Genomic DNA, 27,556 nt, shown 5'->3' with positions numbered 1-27,556 from the left:
CTGATAGTATGTTTTTTGGTTTTAATTTCTCACAAACTTCATACTAGTTTTTTAAATTCTTAACTTCCTCTGGCTTTATTTTTCTTTCATGGAAAAGAAATTTTTAAATGTTGTCTTTGTAAGTTGCTTCATCCTTTTGGAAAGTGTAGATTTTTCTATAGCTAGAAGACCTTGGTGTATGAAGTAGATTCATGGTCTCCTACCTTTAGAAAAGGAGATTCAATAACTCTTAGTTTTTTCTTTCTTTATTTTTAATTGAATAATTATGATATTGTGCTGGTTTCTGCCATATATCAACATGGATCACCTATAGATATACATATGAGTCTCCTTCCCACCCCATTCCACCATTCTAGGTTGTCAGAGTCCCAGTTTCTAATTAGTTTTTAAAATCAAATGACCCATATATACCTCCAAAAATTATGATATGCATATGTGTAAGACTCATTGTTCATTCAGCTTGCCAAAAATTCATGAAAGTGTGTATGGATTTATATACCCCTTACAATTACTCTGGGCTTCCCTGGTGGCTCAGCTGGTAAAAAATCCGCCTGCAATTCAGGGGATCCTGGTTTGATTACTGGGTCAGGAAGATCCCCTCTAGAAAGAATAGGCTACCCACTCCAGTATTCTTGGGCTTCCCTGGTGGCTCAGCTGGTAAAGAATCCACTGCAATGCGGGAGATCTGGGTTTGATCCTTGGGTTGGGAAGATCCCCTGGAGAGGGGAACAACTACCCACTCCAGTATTCTGTCAGTAACTCTATGGCAACTCTCTTGCCTCTGAAGGACCCAGTTCAATGATCAAGGACCAGTGGTGGGACATCCATGGTACTTGGGTTGCCTTGCCTCTCCTTTCCACAGCAGAGACCCTGGTCTGGAGGGAAAGTTAGTTCTTAGTCATGGAAGCTAGAGTGTGTTAACTCTAAGCAAGGTGACAAGACTTAATGAGACAAGTCCCCTTGAGGAACTGGGTTTTTCTCACTATGAACTTCTAAGAAATTGACCACTGGCCTTTGATAGTAACAAGTGTTGTCCATTTTAATTTTTAAAATTAAAATTTTTAAAATTAAAGGTACTTTATGTTGGGATTTCCATAGTGGTACATTGGATAAGGCTCAGTGCTCCTGATGCAGGGGGCCCGGGTTCAGTCCTTGGTGTGGGAACTAAGATCCTACATGCTGCAACTACTGAGCCTGCATGTTCTAGAGCCTGCCCACAATGAGAGGAGCCCAAACGCTTGCAACGAAGACCCACTGCAGTCAAAATTATAATAATAAATTTTGTGTTCATTGTAGGAAAAAGATCAAATCTCCCCCCGCCCCCCCAAAGCACCTATAATGTTACTCTCCAGAGGTTGCTATCATTACTAATTGGGTATTTTTGTTGATCTGTATAAAGGGTGAGTTTGTTAACTGTCCTTGCATTTTTTTCCTCCAAAATGGTTTTCTGCACTGAGTGAAGCAGCTTTTTCTTGAGCTGAGCCTTTGTGCTATCTGAGACTCTGACAAGTTCGCTCACTCCAGTGTTTCCTTTCTCATGTGAGGCTTAGCCAGGCATTGGGAATTCTTCACAGGTCAGTGAGGACGGTTCCGCAGGTCTGCCTGAGTTTTGGCTTTGGCCACATCTGTGGCACTATAGGCAGTATTTACAATCAAGGAGCATTCTCGAAGGAGAGAGGAGCATTCTCTTCTTTTTTTGTATGCTTTCCTCCCAAATCATTTCTGGACTCGAATGTTGTCTCTTGGTATTTTTGTAGTGCTAGCTAAGCTGGGTAAGATGTGTAGCAGATGACAGTGGTGGTGTGCATTTTAATCTGAATGCACTGTATTTTATGTCATGGATATCCCAGAGTGGTCAGTAATGAGATTTTACTGTGTTTTTAAGCTTTGTTTACAGATACTTAGCAATGTAGTAATTTGAGAGTAAGGGTTAGAAGTGGTGGATACTGTAAAACCACCAGCATTCCTTCTGCTTCATCTTACTCATCTTGATTTTATTCTGCTTTCTACATGTTATGATTTTGTCAACCACAGTATATGTTGGGCTTGTCTACAGACATGTGTCAGTATTAGCTATTTTTGTTTCTACCCACAGAAAAGTTTTTTTTGTTTGTAATTTTTGAATGAAATGTCTTTTTCTTATTCTGCCTTGTTTTGGTGATATATTTGATTCTAAGAAAGGCCGTCTGTAGCTCCTTGGTCATCGTAATGTAATTCCTAGTTTTGTGTTTTGTTGGGGTTCGGTTCTGAAGGGGTTAAAAGTGGATAGTGTGGGCTTCCAGTATTAGGTCTGGAATAGTAATGTCTACGTGTGTTTCAAAGCCGATCATAGTCAGAGCTGTCTTTGCGGCCCTGGAAAGTGAAAGTGTTGTGGAGAGGCTCCCCCCTCCATTTGTGGGTGACAGATCTTACATCAGTAGCCACAGAACTAAGAAAAGGCAAAGACAAAATCAAAGTAACAAGCAGCTGTGAAGTTTTTAGGCTTCTTTCCATAAATAAGAGTTCTGTGCACTATAAAATCGTGGTATGGCATCTGTGTCCTGCATATACACCCTGAGGAGGGAGGGAAGGGGTAAGGGCGCTGTGTGCTTTGAGATTCTGTATTTAGCTCTAGCTGGCATCTGAGGGATTTCATTCACGTGCGGAAATGAGGTGTCCTGGAGGGGCTGCCTGCTCCCTGATTCTTTCAGTTAGCTGCTCCTGATAGAGGTGTGGTGCTCTGCCGCATCTCGCGATATTCTCATGGCTTCATCCTTCGTATCCTGGCTGGTCAAGAGACAGGCCAACTCTTTTTCATTTGGTGTTTTGATTTGAGCTGCATTCACCGCTCCCCACCCCACCCCCCCCCCCCCCAAGCTTCTGTCAAAAGAATGACTTAAATAACTGTCCTGCTCCCACCCCCATTGTAAGAAATGCAGGTTCATTGGATAATATTTAGAAAGTAAAGTACAAAATAGTTTTAGCATACCTTTCATATTCCTATGCAGAAATACACATATTGAATTGGCAGATCAGTGTGTGAATTTTTAGGCCATTTACTGTTAGAAAATGTAGGCTAAAATTTTGTGCTCCTTTATAAGTCCCCCATGAAGAGATGAGACTAATTATTCACCCTTATCCTCTCCAGCATAATTCATGTTAAAGTAATTAAAAATCTTAACCAATTTTACTTGCAAAAACTGGCATGGTTATTTCAGCTGGTATATTTACATACCTTTGACCAATGATGAAAATTTTTAAATGCATGTTAACCATTTTTAGCTGTCAGTTCTGTTCTCCAGTTATGTCTTGATAATAACTTTTCACACTTTTAGGGCATACGGTAGTTAATGTGTGTCAAAGTTTGTGATTAAAAGATTTATCATCCATTTTCTTTGTTTCTTTTTTCCATTTCTGCAGGCTTGAAATTTTTAAAAATCAGTCTTGATCCTGCTGTATGTAACTTAATATCCTGCTTTTGTTTTCCACCCTTTAACCTTAGATGAAGAACAATAGAAGAAATTCATAGAATGAATAGAAAGACATTTATAGAAATATAAATGTATAATTATAATAGAAGACATTTATAGAAAGATAAAAATATAAATAGGAAAAATAGTGAAATAGAAAAGTGAAGATACAATAATCAGCAAAGACAAACATTTCCTTGAAAAAACTGATAAAGCAGATGAGTCTCTGGCAATACTGAGGAAGAAAAAATGTTAAGGCACAAATAGCTATTTTTAATATGGGTGAAACTCAAAACATAAACGTTGAATAGAAAAAAATTTTTCACGGAATACAAAAAATTTCAAGAATATGTATCTTAGTATATTACTTCTGTATAAATACATATGTGATAAGGCTCTAAAGAAGAGTAGGGGAATGATAAGCACAAAATGGTGAACAGTGGTTCCCTTTGTGGAAAAATGGAATAAGACGGCTTTGCAAAGTGACTTTAGATCCATGGGTTTGATTTATTTCTTAAAATGGATAATAGGCACTCAAGGGTTAATTGAACTACTTTCATTTTCTTTTAATGTGTGAAATATTTTAGAAGTTAAACATTCTATATGTCAAAAACAAAAACCCTAGAACTTTTTCCGCGTGTCAGACATTGGGAGTAAATCTTATTTTCTCAATTTATGACAATTTAAGCCATTTTAGTAAATATTTTATATGTTACAGTAATATCTTTAAAGTTTACTTTAAGTTTTGACAAAAGTTTATCCATGAAACCATCACCACACACATTAAAAAAGAGTGTAACGATTACTGCCTAGAAGTTTCTTTATGCCCTTTTATATTATCCTCAAGCAACTACTGCTCTGCTGTCTTTCGTTATAAATTAATTTGCATTTTCTGGAGTTGTATATAAGGAGTTATATAATATATATTCTATTGGTCTGGCTTCTCTAAGTCAGCATGATTTAAGTTCAACTCAAGTTAGTGAATCAACAGCTCCTTCCTTTTAAGATCTGAGTAGTATTCCATTGTGTGGACATAGCACAATTTGTTTATCTATCTGCTGATAGATATTTAGCTTGTTTTCTGTTTTGATTTCTACTATAAACAAAGCCGATATGAGCATTTATGAGCTGGCCTCTGTATGCATGTATGATTTTGTGGGGACTCACTTGGACCACCAAGGTTGATAATGAAACTTATTTTAAACTAAAGACATTTAAAATTCAACAGATGCAGAAAGAAGCCTTTTCAGAGCTTTCCTTATCTGACTAAAGGCAGAAGCTTCTGGGAGTGAGGCTGCCATAAATACTTTCCTGGGAAGTTTAACTGGTCTGAAAAGAAATGAAGACCACTCACTCCTTTATAAGCAAACATCATCACAAGCTTTATCTCCCATTTGTTTTTCCGATGAAACCTCTTCTCTCCTCCTCCTTTTCCCTCATCAAGTTAGGAGTATAAATGCCTGTCTTTATTTAAAGAGCCACTTCTTTTGTGTGCTTCAACACACATGTATCAACAAACTTTATATTTTCTCCTGTTAATCTGTCTGTTGTCAGCTAAATTCACAAGCCACCAATCACTGAACCTAATTTGGGAGATGATAAGCTTTTTCCTCCCAACACTTTGATTTTTCTTGGTGGGAATTCTAGGGTGAAATTACTGGGTTATATGGTAAGTCCATGTTTAACATTTTAAGAAACTGCCGAACTTCTCCAAAGTAGCAGGGCATGAGAGATTCAGTCCTAAGTGTACGGTTCAGTGGCTTTTAGTATATTCACTGAGTTTTGGAACATCACCACTGTGTAATTTTAGAGTATATTTTCATCACTCCAAAAACAAGCAATTAACATTCACTTGGTTTTCCCTTCACACTAGCCCCTGACAACCACTAATCTACTTTCTGTCTGTATGGATTGCCTATTCTGGACATTTCATATAAATGGAATTCTACATTATGCAGCTTTTTGTCAGAGAAGGCAATGGCAACCCACTCCAGTACTCGCCCTTGAAAAATCCCATGGATGGAGGAGTCTGGGGGGCTGCCGTCTATGGGGTGGCAAAGAGTCGGACACGGCTGAAGCCACTTAGCCGCAGCAGCAGCAGCGTTTTGTGACCAGCTTCTTTTACTTGGTGTATTTTCAAGGTTCTTCTGTGTTGCAGTGTGTTCTAGTGTTTCATTCCTTTTTAAAAAAATAAACTGTTTTAAATAGTTATAGATTTATAGAAGAATTGAAAAGAGAGAGTTCCCATTTTCTCCACACCTAGTCTCTCTGGTTGTTAACAACTTTCATTCATTTTATGGTACATTTATCATTTTTCTTTGCACCATGAGTCATGTGGGATCTTAGTTCAGCGACCAGGAGTCAAACCTATGCCCCCTGCATTAGAAGCACAAAGTCTTAATAACCACTGGACCACCAGGGGAGTCCCCATTTATCATAGTTATTGAACCAACATTGTTGGGTCCTGGTTGATCATAAGCTAAAGCTCATACTTTGTTTAGATTTCCTTCCTTCTTACCTAACAACCTTTATCTGTTTCTGGATCCCATGCAGGATTCTGCGTTACATTTCATTGTCCTGTCTCCTTAGTTCCTCCTTACTTTCGTTTTTAGTCGTTGTAGCCTCTTCTTGTTTTTGATGACTTTGACAGTTTAGAGGAGTACTGGTCACCTGTTGGTAGAAAATTCCGTAGTTGGGACATGTCTGAAGTTTTTCTTGTGATTAAGCTGGTTTTATGGGTCCTGGGGAGGGAGACCAGAGAGATAAAATGTCATTCCTATTACATCGTATCAAAAGAGTGCATACCATCAACATGACATTGCTGTTGATTTAACCTTGATGAAATATGTATGTTAGATTGCTCCACTGTAAAACTCCTCCCCACCCCAAGCCCCCTTTCATACTGTACTCATGGAAAGAAGTCAGCCTAGGGGAGCAGGGTGTTCTGCGCTCTTCCATGAGAGTGGAGTGTCTGTGTAAATTATTAGGATTTCTTCTCCGTATATATTTATCTATTCGCCCCCATTCATTTATTCAGTCATTTGGACTCGTGGATATTTGTTTTGTACCTTGGATTATACTCCAGTGTTAGCTTGGTTTTGTTGGTCTAGTTTTGGTTGTTGAGAACTTTCAGTTAGCTCCTGGGTCCCTAAGCACCATTGTATGTGTTTGGTGGTTGCTTGTTTGTTTTTTTAAGTACTTTCTTTTTGGCACTAGAAGATATTCCATAATCATCCTGTATAATTTTTGCTTCAGTCTTAGAATCAGCCATTTCTCTAAGGAGATTTGGCTCCTTTTGTTTGAGAATGGTATTAGAAGCCAAGATCTGGGCAGTAGTTATGACCTTTGCTCCTGGGGTGCTTACTGCTTTCATGACAGAGCAAGGGCATGCATGTGTTTATACTAACCTGTGTTACAAATGTCCATGAGTATCTATGTGTAGCTGTCTATGTTAAGCTAAATATTACTGATACTTCATTTCTTTTAATTGCTAAATATTCCCTTGTGCTCCTGTACCACAGTTTATCTCTTCTTCAGTTGATGGACATTTGGATGGTTTCCACTTTTTGAATGTTACAAATAATGCTGCTGTGAACATTCCTTTCAGATACAAGCTTTTGTGTGAGCATATATTCTCAGTTCGCTTGATAATAGACTTAGTAGAATAATTCTTGATGGAGTTGCTGAGTGATATGGCAACAATATATTTTGAGGAACCGCCAAACTATTTTCCAAAGTGACAGGGCCCTTTTATATTCCTACTAGCGATGCATGAGGGTTTCAATTTCTCCACATTCTTGCCTGCATTTATTTTCTGTCTTTTTATTTTAGTCATCCTAGAGGGTATGACGGAAAAGGCAATGGCACCCCACTCCAGTACTCTTGCCTGGAAAATCCCATGGACAGAGGAGCCTGGTAGGCTGCGGTCCATGGGGTCGCTAAGAGTCAGACGCGACTGAGCGACTTCACTTTCGCTTTTCACTTTCGCTTTTCACTTTCATGCATTGGAGAAGGAAATGGCAACCCACTCCAGTGTTCTTTCCTGGAGAATCCCAGGGACGGGGGAGCCTGGTGGGCTGTCGTCTATGGGGTCGCACAGAGTCTGACACGACTGAAGTGACTTAGCAGTAGCAGCAGAGGGTATGAAGGAGTATCATTATAATTTTGATTTAGATTTCCCTAATTGAATTTTTTTTCATGTGTGTATTTGCTATTGTTCGATCTTTTTTTGTGTGTGTGTGTGAAGTCTTGTTTAAATCTTTTGAACATTAAAAAAAAATAAATCTTTTGAACATTTAAAAATTTGTTTTTATCACTGAGTTTTGAAATTTCTAATATATATTCTGATAAAGGCTATTTTTTTTTTTTGATAAAGGCTTTTTATCAGATATTTTCTTTGCTTGCAGTCTCTGGTTTGTTGTCTTGTGTTCTAAAGTGTCTTTCAAAGAATATTGGTGGTAATTCTTATTATCTTATTGATTTGCATGAACTGTGTCCTCATTCTTTAGTTATATTAGATCTTTTAACTTCAAAAATGTTTCATTTTTTTAAAGCTTTCTAAAATGGATAGTTTAAAGCATATACAAATGTAAAGAGACCAGTATAATAAACTATCCCATAGACCTATCACCTAATGTTAACAACTGTCAGTTTATAGCCAATCTCATTTCCTCCCCCATCAGATAATTTTGAATAAACCTTCCTAAATAAGTTTACTGATAATTATTTCAGCATGTATTTCTAAAATATAAGAACTTAAGAAAATAAAGCAGTATCATCATACAAATTCATATTATAAAATTTGAAGCATTCAGATATTGTTGTTGCCCCACACATTTACAAAATTTGTTTCCATTAAGACCCAAATAGGTTCATACTTTGCAGATAGTCAGTTTGTTATTCTTTTTCTCCCTTATGCCTCTTGATCTTTGGGATGGCCACTCCTTTTTGTTTCTTGTTTCCTTGCCATTTGTTAAACTGCAGTTTTTTGGTCCTGCCCCATCTTTTGTCGATTAGCTGATTGATCCTTGCATTATACTTTTGTTTCTTAGTCCTCTATAGTCCCGTGTATTGGTAGTTAGATCTAGAGCAGTGATCTTAATCTTGGCTGCATGTTACAATCAATTGGGGATTTTTATTAAAAAAAAAAAAAATTCTAGTGTTCAGGCTATATTGTAGACTAATTAAATCTGATCTCCAGGGTATTAGGACCTAGGCACAGTATTTTAGGCTTCTCAAGTGATTCTGCTCTCTTGGTAAGGTAGAGAACCACAAAAGGCTTGATCATATTCAGCTTCCCTTTCCTCTTCCTCCTCTCCTCCTCTTCTCTTTAAGCAAGAATTATTCATAGGTGGAGGCACAGACTTTGGTCAGGAAGTGCATACCTGGTTTTCTCTATGGTGTAGCAGCCATAGATTTTGAGAAATCTATTTCATGAACGGCAAAGGGGTGATTTTCTGATTTTATTATTTTTTCATTTATTAATTGAACCACTCTCATAAAAAGAAACTTCCTCAGATGTACTGCATGGTTATCATGACGTTCTGTTCTTTAAAAAATGGCAAGATGAATATGTGCTAATATTTATTTACCAACTTGCTGATCTCCAGTAGTAACTGATACTTTTCTTGAAATACTTTGAGTTTATAATAACACTTTCTGTTTCAGTCTATTTTTTGTTAGCCTTACTGTGGTCAAATTCTGGTCAAATTGTCTCATTTTTAGCCTCTGGGAGTTCTTTCAAGTTGGCTCCTGGGTCCTTTTGAAAGTGCACCTGCTGTCTTCATTATTAAAGCAAGGAAGCTGACATATAAATAACACTGTGAACTAAAAGTTTTCCTTATTGTTGTAAAGAAAATACAGGGTGCTTAGATAGAATACCACACAAAAAGTCACAATTTCAGTTGGCTAGGGGACTGAGTGGACAACTCTCTGAACATCCTTTAAGTTTTGGCTACACACATGTGGTCTACACAAAGAGGATGATACGGGCAGGGCTCTTTTGCAAGCTAGTTTTGGGTACCTACCAGATATGCTGTGGGAACAGTTCATGACCATTTTTTTTTTAATGTCTGTATAATTGGTAAAACTAATTTATTTATCTTGTGTGTAGATTGTTTTTGGTTTCTTATTCTTACAAATAGGGCCCCCTGGCCCCCTATTGTTTAATTAATAGCATTTTATTGAGCCATGGCTCACATATCAAACAATTCATCTGTTTAAAGTGCACGATTCTGTGTTTTCTGGTATATTCAGATATGTACAACTAGAACCACAATTAATTTTAGAATATTTTTATCACCTCAAAAAAGAAATCCTGTACCCTTTAGCTATCACTCCCCCCACCCCCATCTCTCTTAGTCCTAAGCAGTTTCTAAACTTGCGATCTCTATAGATTTGCCTGTTCTGGACATATAAAATGTAATCATCGTAGCCTTTGTGTCTGGTTTCTTTTACTTAGCAAAATGTTTTCAAGACTTCTTCATGTTGTAGTATGTATTGCTTTTTATTGCTGAATAATACTGAATCATATGGATATAGCATGTTTGTTCATTCATCTGCCGTTGAATATTTGGGTTGATTGCATTTTTTTGGCTGTTGAGAGTGATATTGCTTTGAACATTTACGTACAATTTTTTTTTGGTGTGTGAACATATGTTTTCATTTCTCTTGCATATATACCAAGTAGTGAAATTGCTGAGACTGATGGTAACTCTGCTTAAGGTTTTGAGGAACTGCCAAACAGTTTTCCAGAGTGGCTGCACCATTTTACATTCTTAACAGTAACATATGAGACTTCTGGTTCCTCCACATTCTTTGACACTTGTTATTATCTAACTTTTAGATTATAGCTGCCCTAGTGGGTGTAAAGTGATACCTCATTACAGTTTTAGTTTGCATTTCCCTTATGACTCATGTCGATGTGAAGAATTGAAAGAGTATTTGGAGGTTAGTTTCTGGGTGTACATAGAGCTGCCAGTGACCTGGGTTCTCTGTTGCTGTGTGGAATTTCCAGTCTGTAATTGTTTGCAAAGTCCTGTAATTAATTGTTTGCAAAGATAGCACCATGAAGTACATTCTGATTCAAAAGCGAACAGATAAATGGCCTATTATAGTAAAGACAAGACCCACAGTTAAGTATAAGGTGCTTACTGTGTGGAGGATGGGGGAGGGGTGTGTTTGTTTCAAAAAGCTGCCATAACACATTTCCACAGACTTTGAGGGCTAAAAGAGAAATGTCATCTCTCACAGTCCTGGAGGGTAGCAGTCTGAAATCAAGTGGTGGCGAGCCCCTCTCCCAGCTCCTGGTGGCTGCCAGCAATCGTGGGCATCCCTTGGCTTGTAGTTGGGTCATTCTAGGCTCTGCCGTGTGGTCCTGTGGAGCTCCACCTGTGTGTTTCGTGTCCGGTTTTCCCTCTTCTTAAACGGTGCCAGTCACTGGATTAGAGGCCACTCACAAGTACTAGTGGGGCTTCCCTGGTGATTCAAATGGTAAGGAATTCAGCTGCAATGCAGGAGACCCAGGTTCAGTCCCTGAATGGGGAAGATCCCTTGCAGGAGGGCATGGCAACCCACTCCAGTATCCTTTCCTGGAGAATGCCATGGACAGAGGAGCTTGGCAGGCTATAGTCCACAGGGTTGCAAGGAGTTGGACATGACTTAGTGATGAAACCACCACCGGTACCGGTGGACATGGATTTTTAACAGACACTCTTCAACCTAGAACAAGAGACTGAAGGATGGCATTCTAGACAATAATAAGAACCAATAATTGTTCTGTTTTAAAAATTGATGAGAGATGAGGTTGGAGAGTAATTCGTGATAATGTTTTGAACCATATGAAATTGCATGGTTTCCTCCCCGCGCGCCCCCGGCCCGAGAGCCAAGGGGAGGTTCAAGGGTTTTAAATTTAAAATTCACATAGTATAGTGGCTGTGTTTGTTGTACTCATGGCTGAATATTAATTTTGAAATAGCTTTTCTATATTTGAGGAAATCACCAGGTTATGGATCTTCCAACCCATCTTAAAAAACTGGTGTTCAAATTTTTAGCACCCCCTGCTACTAGGATGTAGAGAGCTGACCATGGTTTTGCTTCTAAAATATACCTCTATAAGAATTCGATTGAGTGAGCAATAATAGAGACGTGGAGTTGCCATGTGGACAAGCAAGTACGTGGAGGTCTGTTTTAAACTGACCAAGTAGAAGCCACAGAGCATACAGTTTCCAAACCAAATATGTGCTAGAGGTGATGAGTTGTAGACAGGACTCTGGGAATTTCTGAAGTTGAAGGAAGCACAGAGGAGTGGTTGGAAGAGCAGAAAATTGAGACCCACCTCTTCTCAGACCCCCAGCATCTTCTCAAACCCCAGGTGACCCTGGTTAGTGAGTTAACAGAACTTCTAAGAGGTGAATTTGCTATTTTATAGACTTGCTTTCCTGAAAAGTTGGCAGTTAATTAAATTGTCTTCCTCAAGTATAACTTCTGTTTGACTTTTTTTTTTTTTTTTTTTTTTGGCTGTGCTGGGTCTTAGTTGTGGCATGTGAAATCTAGTTCCCTGACCAAGGATCAAACCCGGGCACCCTGCATTGGTAGTGCAGAGTCTTAGCCAGTGGGCCACCAGGGAAGTCCCTCTCCTTGACTGTTGATGGAACTTTGTTATTTATTAAAACCTCTACAGTTACTTAAGCATGTCCACTTCCAGTCCCAATTTATCAGTAATAGATGCTATCCAAGTTGGTACCCAGATCTTTCTAAACAGCATGAATGGAGGAGGATCATGTTACAGTGCAAGGCGTGCAGTCTGGGCGAAAAGCTCGTGCAGCAGAATTTGGTACCGAAAGCAATACTTAGGGGCTTAGTTAGCAGTTTTTAAGTATAGCAAATGTATGTCTGCGCTCCAAGTAAAGCCTTGATTTTGAACACACACTGCCTGAGACTGAGAGCCTGGGTGAGTGTGGGGACGCCCTGGGGGACCCTCCTGCCCCAGCTGACCAAAGCATTTCAGAATGGGGAAATGCCAAGGACCTTTGTATAGGCGACATTTGTCACTAAGTTGGCAGTGCTGTGATGGCCTGTCCACACCACTGGTCAAAAGCAACTCAACTTCTGACATACATGTTTGTCACAGGAATACTTAAGCCATGGGGGGAGAGGATTTCACTCGACTTTTACCCCCAGGCCACCCCTCTAGCCCCCTGACCTTGTCTTAGCAGTGTCTATGCAGTACTGTTCTGGAGGATTGGTGTGGGTAGACGCTTTCCTTCCTCTGCCCAGTCCCCAAATAATTCATGGGTGTGGCTTTGCCATTTGTTCAATTGAACCAAAAACACGTTCCATTTTAAAGATGATTTAAAAATGGTCATTAAGGAATAAGCCAAAGTTTTGGTTCAAACGTTCAGTTTGTTCAGTTGAACAAAAAATGTGTTTTATTTTGAAGATGGTTATTAAGGAATTAACCAATTTTGGGTTCAGTTGTTTCTTTAGCACTCTCCAGTGAGAGTCTTAAGAATAGGAGAGGAGAACCCTCATTTTCTTGCTTTCTTTCTTTCTTTTTTGTGGCCTTGAGTCGTGTAGGATTTTAGTTCCCTGACCAGGGATCAAACCATGCCCTCTGCAGTGGAAGCTTGGAGTCCCAACCATTGGACTGCCAGGGAATTCCCAACTCTTATTTCTTGGAATTACCTTTTTGGAAAACAGTGTAAAGGCCAATATAATCTAATTTAATGACCTCTTTTCTTCCCTGATTGCATGATTACTTGTTCTTTGTAGAAAGTTTAGAAAGTGACCAGAAGAAAAAGCCTTTCTCCTGATGGCCACATTGTAATGTAAGACTCTAGGTTCAGTCTAGTATGGTAGGTGCTTTTACAAGGTTGGGTCATGTCTGTTTATATCCTGTTATGCTTTCAGATTTTCTGTATTGGGAATTTGGGCTGTGAAGTACATATCATAAAATATGCCCCTTGCAAGCATACAGTTGGGCTTCCTGGTGGCTCAGATGGTAAAGAATCTGCCTGCAATGTGGGAGACCTGGATTTAATCCCTGGGTCTGGAAGACCCCTTGGAAAAGGGAATGGCTACCCACTCCAGTATTCTTGTCTGGAGAATCCCATGGACAGGGGAGCCTGGCGGGCTGCAGTCCGTGGGGTTGCAAAGAGTCGGACACGACTGAGCAACTAACACTTGTTTATCTTGCAGTGTTTTTTAGTGTATTCACAAGGCTAGGAACCATCACCACTATCTAATTCTGGAACATTTTCTTTATCCCAAAGAGTAAATAAACTCACAGCGTTAACAGGCACTGCCCTTCCCCTTCCAGCTTCTTCCCAGCTGCTGGCAACAATTAATCTTTCTGTTTCCATGGATTTGCCTATTCTAGATATTTCATGTAAATGGAATTATACGTATTCCCTTTCACTTAGCATACTATTCTCTAGGTGCATCTGTGTTGTAATATGTACTTCATTCTTTCTTTTTTTACATTAATTTTTGGCTTCGCTGGATCTCTGCTGCTGCACGTGGGCTTTCTCTAGTTGCAGAGAGCAGGGACTGCTCACTGGTGGTGCAGGCTTCTCTTTCTGAGGAGCACAGGCTCTGGGGCACACGACCTCAGCAGCTGTGACTCAGTCCCTGGAGCACAGGCTCAGTAGTGCTCCATGGGCTGAGTTGCCCCTCAGCATGTGGAATCCTCGGGATATTCCCGTACCAGGGATCGAACCCACGTCTCCTGCATTGCAAGGCAGATTCTTACCCACTGGACCACCAGGGAAGCCCTACTGCATTTTTTTCCTATAGCTCTGATAATATTCCAGTGCATGAATGTATCATGTATTGTTGACCTATTCATCAGTTCCAGTTACTATAAGACCCCATAGACCTAGTAGAAGAACTGCTGCACATCTGGAGGAAATATTTTATCAGTATTTACTTTGGAACCAACCTTTCTTTTTCTTCTCCAGATGCTATTTTTTTACTTTTAAATAAGCTTTAATTGGGGGAGTGGGACGGTCTGCTACCACTTTTGAAGGCCTCTACAATTTTGAATATTTTTCACCTCATTTAGATAAGTCATTTCTTTTATTTCCCACAGGAATACTGAAAAGTTTTATTTTACTCATTCTCACAAAATCAGGGGGGAAATTTTTTTTTTTTAAAGATATAAAACGCACTATCTACTGTATTCCTATAAGAAAGGCTTCCATTTTGAATAGACAAAATGGGAACCTAATTCTCTGCTTAGTTTCACATTTCTGATGCCTGGAAAAATTTTCTACTGGCTAGATTCTCATTTCATATATCATAAACCTGGTTTCTCTTCCCCTTACCAGATAGGTCTTAAGGAAAGGGGCCGTAGGTGCATTTGTGTCATGATATGCAACCTCTAGCCCTGCACACTTTGTGTCAGATGTCTGATGGGGCAGCATAGGGTGGTAGGGGTTTTTCTGGAAGCTAGCAATTTTAATTATTGCTCAGTTGCTAAATCCTGTCCAACTCTTTGCAACCCCATGAACTACAGCATGCCTGGCTTCCCTGTCTTTCACTGTCTTCCTGAGTTTGCTCAAACTTATGTCTATTGAGTCAGTGATGGCCATCCATTCAGCTCATCCTCTGTTGCCCCCTTCTCTTTCCCTAAGTCTTTCCCAGCGTCAGGCTCTTTTTCAATGAGTTGGCTCCTCTCAAGTGGCCAAAGTATTGGAGCTTCAGCACCAGTCCTTCCAATGAATATTCAGGGTTGATCTCCTTTAGGATTGATTGGTTTGATCTCCTTGCTCTTGGATGAGACTCTAAAGAGTCTTATCCAGCACTGCAGTTCGAAAGCATCAATTCTTCAGTGCTCAGCCTTTTTATGGCCCAAATCCCACATTCATACATGTCTACTGGAAAAACCGTAGCTTTGACTATACAGACACTTGTCAGCAAAGTGATGTCTCTGCTTCTTAATACGCTGTCTAGGTTTGTCATAGCTTTTCTTCCAAGGAGCAAGTGTCTTTTAATTTTGTGCCTGCAGTCACCATCCTCAGTGAAATCTGACACTTCCCATTTTTCCCCCCATCTATTTGCCATGAAGTGATGGGACCAGATGCCATGATCTTTTATTTTGAATGTTAAGTTAAGCCAGCTTTTTCACTCTCCTTTTACCTTCATCAAGAGACTCTTTAGTTCCTCTTCACTTCCTGCCATTAAAGTGGTATCATCTGCATATCTGAGGAGGTTGATATTTCTCCTGGCAGTCTTGATTCCACCTTGTGAGTCAAATAGCCCAGCATTTCATGTGTACTCTGCATATAAGTTAAAAAAGCAGGATGACAGTACTCCTTTCCCAATTTGGAACCAGTCCATTGTTCCAAGTTCGGTTCTAACTGTTACTTCTTGTCCAGCATACAGGTTTCTCAGGAAGCAGGTAAGGTGGTCTGATATTCCCATCTTTTCAAGAATATTCCACAGTTTGTTTTGATCCACACAGTCAAAGGCTCTAGCGCAGTCAGTGAAACAGAAGTAGGTGTTTTTTTTTTTTTTTTTTTTACATTTCCTTGCTTTTTCTATGACCCAGTGGATGTTGGCAATTTGATCTCTGGTTCCTCTACCTTTTCTAAATCCAGCATGTTCATTTGGAAGTTCTCTCTGTTCACATACTGCTGAAGCCTAGGTTGAAGGATTTTGAGCATTATTTTGCTAGCTTGTGAGATGAGTGCAATTGTGCAGTAGTTTGAACATTCTTTGGCATTGCCTTTCTTTGGGATTGGAATGAAAACTGACCTTTTCCAGTCCTGTGGCCACTGCTGAGTTTGCCAGATTTGCTGGCATATTGAGTGTGACTTTTCACAGCATCATCTTTTAGGATGTGAAATAGCTGAACTGGAATTCCGTCACCTCCACTAGCTTTGTTGGTAGTGATGCTTCTTAAGGCCCACTTGACTTTGCACTCCAGGATGTCTGGCTCTGGATAAGTGACCACACCATCGTGGTTATCTGGGTCATTAAGAGATTTTTTGTATAGTTCTTCTGTGTATTCTTGCCACCTCTTCTTAATCTCTTCTGTTTCTATTAGGTCCATATTGTTGCTGTCCTTTTTGTGTCTATCTTTGCATGAAATGTTCCCTTGGTGTCTCCAGTTTTCTTCCCCCCACCCCCTTTTTTTCCCCCAGTTTTCTTAGAGATCTCTAGTCTTTCTCATACTGTTGTCCTCTTCTGTTTCTTTGCATTGTTCACTTAAGAAAGCTTTTTTATCTCTCCTTGCTATTCTCTGGAACTCTGCCTTCAGTTGCGTATATCTTTCCCTTTCTCCTTTGCCTTTCCCTTCTCTTCTTTTCTCGTCTATTTGTAATGCCTCCTCGGACAACCACTTTGCCTTCTTCCTTTTCTTTTTCTTGGGGATGGTTTTGGTCACCACCTCCTGTTCAGTGTTACGAACCTCCATCTATACTTCTTCAGGCACTCTGTCTTTAAGATTTAGTCCCTTGAATCTTTTCGTCACCTCCACTGTATAATTATAAGGGATTTGATTTAGGTCATAGCTGAATGGCCTTGTAGTTTCCCTACTTTTTTGAATTTGAGCCTTGAATTTTGCAATAAGGACCTGATGATCTGAGCCACAGTCAGCTCTTGGTCTTGTTTTTGCTGACTGTTTAGAGCTTCTCCATCTTCTGCTGCAAATAATCAATCTGATTTCAGTATTGACCATCTCGTGATGTCCATGTGTAGAGTCACCTCTTGTATTGTTGGAAGAGCGTGTTTGCTATGACCAGTGTGTTCTCTTGGCAAAACTCTGTTAGCCTTTGCCCTGCTTCATGTTGTACTCTAAGGCCAAACTTGCCTGTTACTCCAGGTATCTCTTGACTTCCTCGTTTTGCATTTCAGTCCCCAATGATGAAAAGGATACACCTTATTTCGGTGTTAGTTCTAGAAGGTTTTGTAGGTCTTCACAGAATCATTCAACTTCATCCTCTTCAGCATTAGTGGTTGGGGCATAGACTTGGATTACTGTGATGTTGAATGGTTTTCCTTGGCAAATAACTGAGATCATCCTGTCATTTTGGGGACTTCAGCCGAGTACTACATTTTGGACTCTCTTGTTGACTCTGAGGGCTACTGCATCCTTCTTAGGGATTCTTGCCCACAGCAGTAGATACAGTGGTCATCTGAGTTAAATTCGCCCACAGCTGGCCATTTTAGTTCACTGGTTTCCTAAAATGTCGATGTTCACTCTTGCCGTGTCCTCTTTGACCACATCCAGTTTATCTTGGCTCATGGACCTCACATTCCAGGTTCCTGTGCAACATTGCTCTTTACAGCATTGGACTTTACCTTCACCACCAAATACAACCACAGCTGGGTGTTGTTTCTGCTTTGGCTCAGCCTCTTCACTGTTTCTGTAGTTACTTCTCTGCTCTTCTCCAGTAGGATATTGAACACCTACCAACCTGGGGGGGCTCATCTTTCAGTGTCCTATCTTTTTGTGTTTTCATACTGTTCATGGGTTTCTCAAGGCAAGAATTCTGAAGTGGTTTACCATTCCCTTCTCCAGTGGACCATGTTTTGTCAGGCCCTAACTAGCAGGGACATGCCCTTCAGCCCTGGTTGTTCCCCTGCTGGTTCTCGTTGATCGTGTGAAACCTTCAGTGGCTGTCAAGTGTTGATCAGCGGGCGGCCTGGGGTAGAGGCAGAGGCCCTGCTGGAGTGGCTGGGAAGGGGGTCCAGGGGAGGCTGGAGCCAGTGTTGGAGGATGCCCAGGAATGGAGGGCTCCTTGGTCTCTCTGCTGCCAGTGGCTGCCCTGGGGCCAATCTGCTGCCAGTTTAACTATAGGCTATGTGAATGTGAATCTTAAGATATCCTGCTAATCTCTAACTTGGTGTTTGTCCAACCAGCTCCCTCTAACTGGATCCCCCAAACTCCAGCCCCACTCATTAGCGGGTGTATGACAGGTCAGTTCAGAGTAGAAATAGGGGTTTGTTGTGTTTATTTTAATCACAGTATGTGTTCGTCTCTTGCAGCTTTAAGAACAATTAACTGTATAATCTATTGCCAAGGTCCTTCCTAGGGCCTAGAAGCAGTTCTTGCAAGCAAGTACTTAGAAGATTAAAGAAATTACTGGGAAATTGAACTTCTGATATTTACCTTAATGAGAAAGAAGGCAGATATTGAGGGAAAGAGAAAATATGGGTAACTTTTTATTATAGTGTCCTCTTTTTGCCTTGGGTTGGAAAAGGTAGATAAGTCCCTTCATCAGTTAGTGCCTTTATGCAGAATTACATCGGCAGCTTCATCAGGCTTCTGAGCCCATGTCTTCTCTGTTTCCTGTCGTTGTTTGGCGTGGTGATCCGGCCATATTGTTTGTATCCACTTGGGTTGCTTCTACCCTTTGATGATTGTGAATAACGCTGCTGTGAACATGGGTGTACAGATATCTCTGATCCCTGCTTTCCATTCTTCTGGGTAGGTATCCAGGCGTGCAGCTGCTGGATCATATGGTAATTCTATTCTTTTATTAGATTTTGAGGAACTGCTGTAGTGTTTGCTGTAGAGGCTGCACTATTTTACATACCTCCCAGCATGTGTGAAAGTTCTAATTTTTCTACACCTTGCCAAGACATGTTATTTTCATATTTTATTTTTTTATTATAGCCTTTCTAGTAGGTATGAAATGTTGTCTCACTGATTTTGATTTGCATTTCCTTAATGACTAATGGTTTTGAGCATCTTTTCATGTAACACACATACTTCTAAAAACACCTGGAAAGACCCGTCAAAGCTGACCATGGTTTCTTTTAGCACTTGGGGGAATAACTGGTTTGAAAGTGATTACCTAGTCAATAAGAACCCTAGCTTTGCATCATTTAGAGAGTGTGTGTGTGGGTGTGTGTAGCCAGTATTTCTGTTAGTAAACTATAGAACAAGTTCATGCTGGTTAATATCTTCGTCTGATTGAGGTACATAATAAACTGAGCACTTGAACGGGGTGGGGAGGTTTATGGACCCAAAGATTTGATGTAGTTCTTTGCCTTCTGAAAGATGATTTTGATCTTGCTGCAAAGTAAGGCTTAGATTGCTTTCCATCTGAACCATTATATTTCTTCTAATTGTACAGGGAAATGAGGCAGTTTATTTGACCAAGTGCTCAAGAGTGTGAGCTCTGAAATCTGACACCTGGGGTTTAAATCATTTCTCCATTACTTCTCTGTCTGTCCAGCTTCAAATACTGTATAACTTCTCCATGTCTAATTTACCCATCTGTAAAATGGGATGTTACGTCATGGGGTTTGTGTGGATTAACTGAGTTGAAATAGATGAAACATTTGGGACAGTGCTGCCACCAGAAAGCACTGAAATGTTATTACTCATAATTTATTACCAAAAAAGGGCCAGTGTAGTTGGAGCGAGAGTGCTGTAGATGATGGGCCCCTCACCTGGAGTCTTCAGGCTCTCAGTAGGGACTTTGTGGTTTTTGTTCTTGTTGTCTTTGTTTGTTTGTTTTTTGGCCACCCCACGGGCATGTGGGATCTTAGTTCTCCAGGAAGGGATCGAACATGCAGCCCTTGGGTTGGAAGCATGGGAATTCTGAAGCACCAGGGAAGTCCTTATTAGGGACTTTGGATTGTGTCCCAAATTAGCTCAGCTTTTAAAAATTAGTCTAGGCCAATGATGTCCAATAGAAAGCTAGTTCAGGCCACTTACATGGTTTAAAATTTTCCAGTAGCCGTGTTAAAAAAGCAAAAGAGAAATGAAAAATATTTTTGATATTTTATTTAAGCCAGTATGTTACAGTTTTAACATGTAGTCAGTGTTTTTAAAATTGAGATTTTATATTTCTTGTACTAACTGTTCAAAGTCTGCTGTTTGTTTTATACTTAAGCTCATCTCGGACATGATTAGCCACAATCCCAGTGCTTAATAGCTACATACAGACTTTGGATGATGAAGATCTATTATGAGAACAACTGGAAACAAAAGTGAATATGGGAGACAACTTGGGAGCATGTTGCAGTAGTCCAGAGAGAGATGCTGGAGGCAGGGTGGTGGCAGAGAAGAAAGCAGCTGGCAGGCCCAAGGCAATAGATGGGAGGTGGTGTGTGTAGGTGGACTTCTGTTGATGAGCTTGAGGGAAATGCAGGTGCAGTTACCCAGGTTGAATGCACGGCTCCTGGCATACGTGACTGTAGACGGTGTTGCCAACTTACTGTGAAATGTAGTAACAGAGGAGAAAGGGACTCACTATTGGGCTTGGACCCAGGTGTCAGGTTTCAAGCATCGCCTGAAGAAGGTGATCATCTTTCTCTGTGACTTCGAGATCTGTGTGAGTGGAGGGTAACTTGGACTGTTCTTTCTCTCAATCGCTCTAATCCCGTATTTTATGGAATCCTAAATTTATAGTCGCCTCCCCGTGTAAGAGAGTCTATCTTTTGACAGTTGAAGATGGCTAGAAAGTTGTGAGGACTGGGAGATCCGTGTGCTACACTGGAGGCTGCCTCTGGATGTTCGTTCAGTTTAGTCACTCAGTCGTGTCCATCTGTTTGTGACCCCATGGATTGCAGCACGCCAGGCTTCCCTATCCTTTACTGTCTCCCAGAGTTTGCTCAAACTCATGTTCATTGAGTCAGTCCATTGTTCATTGAGTTGATCATGCCATAGAACCATCTCATCCTCTGTTGCCCTCTTCTCCTGCCCTCATTCTTTCCCAGAATCAGGGTCAGCTCTTTGCATTAGATGGCCAAAGTATTGGAACTTCAGCTTAAGCGTCAGTGCTTCCAGCAAATATTTAGGGTTGATTTCCTTCAGAATTGACTGCTTTGATCCCCTAGCCGTCCAAGGGACTCTCAAGAGTCCAGCATCACAGTTCAAAGGCATCAGTTCTTTGGTACTTGGCCTTTTTTATTGTCGATCTCTCACATCCATACATGATGACTGGAAAAACCATAGCTCTGACTATGCAGACTTTGTTGGCAAAATGATGTCTCTGCTTTTTAGTACGCTGTCTAGGTTTGTCATAGTTTTTCTTCTAAAGAGCAAGCATCTTTTCATTTCATGGTTGCAGTCACCATCCACAGCAGTTTTGGAGCCCAAGAAAATAAAGTCTGGCACTGTTTCCATGGTTTCCCCTTTCTAAAACCTCTAGCCGTGCTTTTTGTCGGTTTTGTGTTTGACTGCACCATGGGATCTTGATTCCCTGACCAGGGATTGAGCCCTGGCCCTTGGCAGTGAGAGTGTGGAGTCCTGACCACTGAACTGCCAGGGAATTTGCTCCTTCTAGGTTTTGTCAGTGATGAAGATGATGTGCTACATGGCTTGTGAGGTTGGCAGTGATCTGGTCTGTCTGTGTATGTTGATCCCTTTGAGTTGAAAGTCCATTTCACAGGAATGGTTTGAATGTTATCCAAGTAGTTATAATGGTAACATTTAAGAGAAATATATATTAAGGTAGATATTTTTAAAAATTATCTTGTATTTGAAATTTGTACCATTATTTACTAGAAATGTAATTGGTACGTGCAGTATAGAATTTTTCTTTGTTTTTTTTAATTTATGTAGCTGGTTGTCTGTAGACAGATGTAAGAGAACAAAGTTCCTGGGATGATTTAGCCATAGCTGGCAACAACTGGTTCCTGTTCCCGTAAAGTTTGTTGAGCTGTGTTTGTAGGAAGTTCCTTTCATGTCTGATGGCTTTTCTTCTGCTCCTGTGGGAATGAAGAATAGGCAGAATGACATCATTCTTGTAACCCCTCCTTAAAGATTGAGTTTGATTTTGGTTCGGGAGGTTCTTGTGTGTGTGTGTCTGCGTGTGAACAAAAAGTGTGCTGGGGCAAGAGTATTGAATATTCTGCTTTTAGTTTTAATTTTACTGGCTTTTATAATGCTTGTGACTTTCCACGTGTACTTTTTTTTTTTAATATGTGTGTGTGCACGTGCGAAGTCACTTCATTTGTATCCGACTCTTTGCAACGCTATGGTCTGCAGCCCGCCAGGCTCCTCTGTCCATGGGGATTCTCCAGGCAAGAATACTGGAGTGGGTTGCCATGCCCTTCTCCAGGGGATCTTCCCAGCCCAGGGATCAAACCTGCTTCTCTTTATCTCTTGCTTTGGCAGACGGATTCTTTACCACTAGTGCCACCTGGGAAGCCCTTTTTATATCTATTCATGATAAATACTTCTTTATATCACTGTGGACTTTTTAGTGAATCTGGAATTTGTTTCCTTTGCTCCCACTGAAGAGGGTGCCTGGACTGTATCCCCAACACTATCCTATCATCTTCAGAAATGCACACGTTCAGTAAGGAGGACTTGGAATCTAGGGCCATGCATGTGTTATCCATTATCTGGAGCACGAGAGCCAGTGTAACATTTAGGAAGAGGTTACTTGTGACACTCCTGACAAATAATCACATCACTATGGTTAATAATCACTAATCCGGTGGGAGAATAAAGATCAGGGAAGAGATCATGAAATGACATTGCTTTTTTCCCCAGGATTAGGTCAGCTCAGGTGCTATGGAAATGGGGATGCTTTTCACAGTCTTGAGGGTATGGCTGCAGCAAGTGTGTGAGGGAAGGATATTGAAGATGATGGGAGATGTGGGCAGTACCAGATCATTGATTACCTCCTGCACAGGTAGAAGCTTGGCATTTTGAAGACACCAAAGAGAAGTAACTTCTAGCAGGAGGGCAGTTACTGGGCTGGAAGAAAGGATTCAATCAGACCCTTGCTTCAGATGATTCAGAATTGATGGGACCTGAGCAGTGGGTATAAAGAATAAGTCATCATCGCTTCTAGGCCTTTTGGCTAAGATCAAGTGTAGTATCTGTTCTAATCAGTTTAATATCTGATACATCCTCTATCCGAGGACAATATATTAAATGGATTTTTGGAGCTGGGAGTTGGAATAGGAGCTTGCTCTGTCCACTCCACGCATCGACCTGGTATTGCAGTACTTCCAGGAACGGTGCACCAAACAAAAAAAAAAGAAAAAGAAAAAAAAAAAAAGGAAAAAGAAAAAAAAAAAGAATAAGTCATCAACAGTAGATTTATCTGCAGATCATGGATTACACCACGCCCATAGAGGGTCGGGCTTCCCTGTTGACCCAGTGGTGAGGAATCCACCTGCCAACAATGCAGGAGGCACAAGAGACCTGGGTTCGACCCCTGGGTCAGGAGGATCCCCTGGAGAAGAAAATGGCAACCTGCTCCAGTATTCTTGCCTGGAAAGTTCCTTTGACAGAGGAGCCTGGCAAGCTACAGTCCATGATGAGGTCACAAAAGAGTCAGACACAACTTATTAACTAAACAACAGCAACCATAAGGGGTGAGCTGAAATATGGTTTTATGGAGGGTGGAAGGAGGAGTTCTGTGGCAGAGGAAATCTGATGTGTAAAGCTCAAAGGAAGATTTTCAGTTCTTTATTTTGGTGTTCTAGATTGAAGAGGGGCAAGAAGAAACTATTAATTATGATGGTTTCATGAACGTATACACAAAGGCAAAACTGATCAAATTTTGTGCAGTTCGTTGTCCTTCAATAATATTTCAAGGTTTAAAAAAAAAACAAGGCTATTATCTAGTAATATTGACCTTAGTTATTCTTAACAACTTTATTGAGATAGAATTCACATACTATATAATTCACCCATTGAAAGTGTACAGTTCAGTAGTTTTAATGTTAACGGGTATGTGCAGCTGTCACCGCGGTCCATTTGAGAACATTCCCATCCCCTCAGAAAGAAACTTTTAGCTGTTGTCCTCCACCCTCCCACTCTCACCTGCCCTAGGCAACCACTACTTTTTGTCTCCATGGAGTTCTCCGTAATGGATATTTCACATGCAGTATGTGGTCTTTCGTGACATATCTCTACAACATATCTCTACAACATGGATGAGCCTTGGAAAACTTGTAAGTGAAAGAAGCCAAAGTTTTCCAAGGTTCATTCAGTTTGTAGAGATATGTCAGTTCTTCATTCCTTTTTTATGGCCGAATGAAATTTCATTGAGTGGCTGTTCCACAATCTGTTTATCCATTCATCAGTTGATGCACACTTATATTGCTTCCACTTCATTCTGTTATAAGTTTAATTCTTACTGCTCTCTGATGGCAAGCAATGATCTTTGCAGTTATCCTGTTATTCTTTCCTTGCTGTTTTCTACATTTGGATGACTATTTTAAAATAATGTTGAACATTTGGGATTTTTAAGTCCTAAATGTATAAAAAGGAGGAATTCGACCAAGACATTTCCTATGAGGCTTTAATTTGCTTCGATTCCTTCTTTCTCCTCCAACTGGAATTTGAACTCTCCAGTCATAGAGAAATATTTCCTTTTGGGTTTGAGTAAAATAAATGTATTTAGAAATAAGAATTGGGGTTTATTAAGAGATTAAAGAAAATGTTGGAAATGAGCAGTGTAGGTGTTTTTGTTTTAACTTCTACACAAGGCTGTTTAAAAGAAAACATTTAGTGGCTGAGCTAGAAGGGAGAGGTGGAAAATATAAGATGTTCTAGGAGCGGAGAGGAGACAAGAACCTAGGGGCAGGTGGTTTCTGTGACAGATACTAGGAGCCTTTGTCTTTTCTCCTAGTGAACGCAGGATGAGTCAAAACGTTAGAACTCTCCAGGTCCAAGTGGTGGTTGCTCTGTGAGAGTTCCATGGGTTGTGGTGTCGTGATACAGTGGAGTAGTCCTGAAGCACGTCCAGGTGCCTACCTAGCAGATTTAGAACTGGTTACCATGGCATTGCTCAAGTCAGTTAGGGGTTGGAAACCCTTCTGGGATTTGTGTATCTGACGAGGTTACCGACAGTAGACAGACTTCTCCCATCTCTCAGTTGTGATTACCCCCATAAAGCTTTGAGTTGGCATCCATTTATGTCTAGGTCAAAACCACTGAGGTTGTGTTGTTAAATTGTTCTCAACTATGTACCAAGAAACTAAGATCATGGCATCTGGTCCCATCACTTCATGGGAAATAGATGGGGAGACAGTGGAAACAGTGTCAGACTTTATTTTGGGGGGCTCCAAAATCACTGCAGATGGTGATTGCAGCCATGAAATTAAAAGACGCTTACTCCTTGGAAGAAAAGTTATGACCAACCTAGATAGCATATTAAAAAGCAGAGACATTACTTTGCCGACAAAGATCCGTCTGGTCAAGGCTATGGTTTTTCCAGCGGTCATGTATGGATGTGAGAGTTGGACTGTGAAGAAAGCTGAGCACCAATAAATTGATGCTTTTGAACTGTGGTGTTGGAGAAGACTCTTGAGAGTCCCTTGGACTGCAAGGAGAGCCAACCAGTCCATCCTAAAGGAGATAAGTCCTGGGTGTTCATTGGAAGGACTGATGCTGAAGCTGAAACTCCAATACTTTGGCCACCTCATGCGAAGAGTTGACTCATTGGAAAAGACCCTGATGCTGGGAGGGATTGGGGGCAGGAGAAGGGGACGACAGAGGATGAGGTGGCTGGATTGCATCACCGACTTGATGGACATGAGTTTGAGTAGACTCCGGGAGTTTGTGATGGACAGGGAGGCCTGGCGTGCTGCAATTCATGGGGTCGCAAAGAGTCAGACGCTACTGAACTGAACTGATGTACCAAGATTGATGCTTGACTCTTTTAGAGTTATAGTTTGTTTGTTTTTTTTTCTTCTGGTTTTAGAGTCAAGTTTACATACAATAAAAAATTTTTTACATATGATTTAACATATAAGGGCTATAGTTTCTAATTCCTAGAGATTTTACACATGGGATAGTTGACAACCAATAGCATTTATCATTACTTAGGAATAGGATGAGTAACTCTTATAAGCAATTTTGTTTTGAACATACTAAACTTTATATAATATATGCAGTGAAAAACTTGGACATTTCATCAATTTTAGTTAAGAATTTACTTGTATTATTTATTTATGTCTGTGTATATGTATTCACATATAAATACATATCAATGTATATATAAAATATATCACTTTGCCAATGGGCCTTTTGGAGACATTAGTTACATGAGCATTGTTGCAGGTTTAGTCAGCATTGTTTGTAAGTCATGAGTATTTAACTTTCCTAGTAATTTCTCTTAATAGTAAAAGTTAATGTAGTATAAGCTAAATTATGTGGTGGCTACTGTATTTAGTGAAAAAATTGCCTTTAGGAAAAATTAATGATGTTTATTTAAACTATCATACTAAATTAGCACTTACACCCTATTTTCTACATGCCTCCTCCACCATCTCTAGCCGCCTCAGTACCCCTGCCCCTCAAGATACCCAAGTTGCCTTAAAGCTCTACTATTAGAGTGACTTTCATTTAAAAGCTAAATTTTAAATGGCAGATGTCTTTCCTGCTGTTTTAATTATTTAAATTGGGGTGAGTTAAATGTTTTTTAAGAATTCTGTTAAGTGACACAGAAAACCATTTATTGGTAAAAAAAAAATTTTTTTTTTTTTTTAGTTTAAAAAATATAAGTAGATTTATGTTTAAAGTTTTTTTTTTTTTTTTAAAGGAATTACATGTTGTGTATTACCTATTTCATGGCATTAAGGATAATTTCCTGTTTTTTTGGCCCTTATTAAAAATTATGTCTCATCCTACATTACATGCACAGCAAACTTATCTCTAGAACAGGTAAACACTGTTATACAGAATATTGTTCCTATTAAGTTATACTAGTGTTTCCTCCTGAGAACTAGTCACTTCATTTATGAACTATTTGAATGTCTTTTTTAGGTACTGGGGATAGTACAACAAACAAAAAAAATTTCTATTCACACTGAGCATGCTTTCTAGTGACTAAGACAGACAAATGAAATTTTAGGTAGTCAGTTAAGTGTTTTGAGTTGAAAACAAAACAAAAAAAAAATGAAGCTTTATGATTTAAACAGTAGCTGTAATTTGAGACAAAGATCGTTGTGCTTCTAGATCTCACCCACAGGAAATTCACCATGTCAAAGCTTAACCTATGAAAATACTAATAGTTCCATTCACAAATAGGGGTTAACCTTATTTAAAATGGAAAAACAATTAAAAGTTCATCTCCAGACAAACCTTGCTGTAGATTTCAGTCTGCACTCAGCACAGCAGACAAAAGCCTGAAATGTACCATGTAAGATAAACACTCCTTTAGAAGAAATTGCTTAAAGTT

At 40.0% G+C, this 27,556-nt stretch overlaps 1 protein-coding gene and 1 non-coding gene across 4 annotated transcripts in view; both read left to right on the top strand.

The window, feature by feature from the left end:
* Positions 1–27,556, top strand: part of IGF2BP3 (insulin like growth factor 2 mRNA binding protein 3) — a 143,400-nt gene that overhangs the window by 76,293 nt on the left and 39,551 nt on the right. The gene's annotated exons all lie outside the window — the stretch shown is intronic.
* LOC133073233 (U2 spliceosomal RNA) lies at positions 23,202–23,392 on the top strand. The gene has a single exon (XR_009696936.1). It is a non-coding gene; the product is annotated as a U2 spliceosomal RNA (small nuclear RNA).

This window comes from Dama dama, chromosome 18, assembly GCF_033118175.1.
Source record: "Dama dama isolate Ldn47 chromosome 18, ASM3311817v1, whole genome shotgun sequence".
NCBI lineage: Eukaryota > Metazoa > Chordata > Mammalia > Artiodactyla > Cervidae > Dama > Dama dama.
The sequence above is the reverse complement of the archived record's forward strand: the minus strand, read 5'-3'. Positions and strand labels throughout refer to the sequence as shown.